Below are 3,633 nucleotides of genomic sequence, written 5' to 3' on the forward strand. Positions count from 1 at the left end.
TTCAGTTAATATGCATTGTTCATAACATTTGGAATTAAGAATTTAAACTGACTACAGTCTTGACTTGAACGCTATGAAGGCTCAAAGGTGTGTGACAAGAAAGACATGTCCACTGAAGTAAATATAGAAAACATATAAGCAAAACAACAGTGTTCAACACAAAATCGATAATTCAAACTCTAATCAAACAAGTTAAATCCTAATCATCATCATCAGATTCCCCAGCAGGTTCCTCTTTCTTTCTGGTCTCGGCAGCTGCAGCTGGTGTAGATGCAGCTCTGCAGCAGCAACAGGAGCAGCTGCAACAGCGAACTTGGTTGATCCTGCATGATACAACAAGATTCAACCCGATTAATTAAACTCTTTGTAAGCCAAGAAAATAGGTAAAGCATCCGATCATTTGATACAATTCTCACCTTCAAATACTCTTCACTTTCTCGGTCTGTGGTAAGAAATAATCAGTTGCAAGAGCAACGCGAGAATATTCTTGTACATTTGATGAACATGTGATGGGTGCTGCTGCTAAGGTCGGGTAAGATATGGCTAATGAAAGTGAGGTGAGCACAGAGACACCATTTGCAAAACTTAGTAACAAGATCATCATCTGTGAGGTCAAGCACTCTCAGGGCTGAACACTGAGCTGTCATTATAGACAGACAAAAACAACAAGGCCATATGGAGAAGGGCCTTATTCCAAGCTTGGCCAGGAGGGCAGCCCTCAGAAGAGCCTACTTCTCGCCCCTTAATCAGTTCAACAGGGGTGATAATTTCAACAGTACCTTTGTTAATCTTCAGTTGGAATATTCAGAACCTGTTGAAGGCATAAACACAAGTATGAAAAAGGGAAGACAAGAAAGATAAATATTTTACAGGGCTTTGAATAAGAAAACCGCAACACAGATATTTCAACTCCACCAAAAAATATAAATGCAGACACAAGAATTTGGAAACCAGATAGAAATGTTGAAATTCAAGATATTTTATGAACCTGAAAGAAGGAGGTTTGTGATGGATCCAAACCAGTGTTTCCTGGAGGAACAATTACATCAATAGGAGCAAACTAAGTCCGGACACGTCAGCAGGAGCTCCAACCTGATTTATAGAAGAACCAAAATAACTTAGTCAATCCCAAACACAAGAATATAAACAAATAATGTAACAAACTATAATGCATCTAGTGTCAAACCATTTGTATGGGGATCAATATAAAATAAACAACAGTTTCCAAGATGATTTAACAATCAAGCTTGCATTTTAACAGATTAATCACAAACCAGACTTCATTTCTGCGTAACCATAGCAGATTGATCTCAACACCTCTGTCAACTGCTAGCCTCCTATTAAGTGTCAAAAGCATCAGAATAACCACTCAGAATAAACTTGAATCAAAGGTCCTAGTTTAGATTTTGGAGAAGTTCTAACCAGTTTTGCTAACTTCTTACAGATCCAAGAGCAAAGAATGCAAAGAATATAAATTCCATTACACAAGAAGGCATTCTCATGCTACAAAAATAACATATGATGGAGCTTAATCTCAAACTAGATGGACCATATCTGAAGCAGGCTTCCATCTCTAAGCATAGATATCTTTTACAAAGACACATTCTCAAAACCATACATGATTCATAGGTTTCCTTGAAGGATTAACTCATCTAAATCACAGCAACTAAAGTCCAATATAAAATGTAGTTCCAAGCACAGCTATCCTCTAAATTTCATTTCCATAATCCCTCAACAGTGAACCATCTAGATATGGCTAGACCATATGTTCTTCCAACAGAGGATAAAAATAGCAAGAGAAAAATGCAGGGGGGAAGAGAACAAAAAGAATTTTTACTTGAATGTCTCTGAAAATTGAGCTAATTATGTATACACCTTCCATAAAACAAAATATAATGTATACTCCCCAAATTTTGATATTTTTACATATCCCCTCCTCTACCCCACATGCATCATTAGAGTATATTAATTAATATTAATCTCAAAAGAATATGTAAATTTCCTCTTTAAAGAGTAGAATTATCTTAAATGGTAAGAGTGTGGATTAGATATTTAAAAATATATTATATTTGTTTTATGATACTCTGGTAACCCTTTACCAGAGGCAGAAAGTATAAACATGCAAAATAAATCTATCAAAGGGTAACCATGATTTCATCTGGGGAACATATGCAATAACTGAAATTTTTAGGAGTCACAAAAAATTAGCTAATAATGTTCTTTTCACTCATCATAATATTTTCATTCAAACAAATTCAAGAAACCAATTAACTCTTTCCAACACCTAATTATTAGCTCTCATACAAAAATAAAAAGGACAACTAAGAATAGGTTAAGAATTCCCCTATGAAATGTTCAGTTTAATGGAAATAATATGCATAAACAGTAAAATAAGAGAAGATTCCTGATTTTTCAATAGAAATCTCCACTTTGCAAATTACAACAAACAATCTTCATTCCTAAAATCCTTACCTTTCCTCAAACCAGTCACTGGTTTGTACTTGTCTATCAATGAACACACAACAAGAATAACTAACAAAAAAAAAAAAAGAATAAAAAGAAATATTTAGATAGAACTGAAACTCTACCTTGTACTCTAGCGACTTCCTCACTGACCTCCTCTCAAATCTCCCTTGGTGAAAATCATTCCCACATTTCCCTAAATCAAACAAGCACAATCAATAAATCCAAACACACCAACAATCAATACAAAAACAAACCAAAATCATGAAAAACAAAAAACAAAAGCCATACTACGAGGAGTGGAAGAAGGTTCAGCAACGCCTTGTTGCCAGTGTTCTCCGCATGGAGCTTGACGCAACGGCGAATCAGAGTATTCTTGCCCATAAGCACAGTAGAATCGCCGCGCAGCCCCTTCCTGACTGTTCTGCATCTGGTTCGATCCCACGTTGTCGGCCGCCACGATCAAAAACCTGGGTGTACTCATTGAGCAAACGGCACAGCTTCTATCGTACTGCACCTTCTTCTCCGCCTTGGAAAGCTTGATTGCCATTGCTGAGAGATCGAAGGAGGGATCTGGAGAGAGGATTCAGAGGGCCAAGACGAACCTAGGGTTTCGTCGAGGTGGAACGGAGAGCTACGCCGTCTCTTTAACCTCCAGCTCTGGTCTCCTTTTCTGAAACCCTAGCACTATTTATATTGATGTTGGAAATGGATGATCATCCATAAGCCCTAGATCCAACGGTTCAGATGTGATCTTTATGCATTCCGTTGGATCTGAATAAATTTCCTCGAGATCTGCATAGTTTTTAATCGTAGTCAATCTGACATTTTCATCTTACAGGAGTTTTCTGATTTTTCACATTTGCAAAATATTAATCTCTTTCTCAGACGACCATCTGTTTTACATAGCACTTATAACTTTTTGAAAATATTAATAAAAATTAGAACATAAGTTAATGCGATATTAACCTCTTAGGGCCCGTTTGGTTAGCGATAATGATATATTACCACGTAACGAGATTATCGTGGTAATAAGATACGAACGTTATACGCCCGTGAACGTCTGTGGTAATTCATGATAACCACGTTTTTCGTTGAAACTCAGTAGTTACATAAGTAATAAAAACTTGGTAATATTCTAAATTTCCCAAAATACCCTTTGTGTCTACT

The 3,633-nt window shown here is 36.6% G+C and overlaps 1 pseudogene; it reads right to left on the bottom strand.

Moving 5' to 3' along the window:
* Positions 1-179: 179 nt before the first annotated feature.
* Positions 180-3,150, bottom strand: LOC120256556 (annotated as a pseudogene).
* Between the last annotated feature and the right edge of the window lie 483 nt (positions 3,151-3,633).

The sequence above is a fragment of the Dioscorea cayenensis genome, unplaced genomic scaffold (assembly GCF_009730915.1).
Source record: "Dioscorea cayenensis subsp. rotundata cultivar TDr96_F1 unplaced genomic scaffold, TDr96_F1_v2_PseudoChromosome.rev07_lg8_w22 25.fasta BLBR01001505.1, whole genome shotgun sequence".
NCBI classification, from domain to species: domain Eukaryota; kingdom Viridiplantae; phylum Streptophyta; class Magnoliopsida; order Dioscoreales; family Dioscoreaceae; genus Dioscorea; species Dioscorea cayenensis.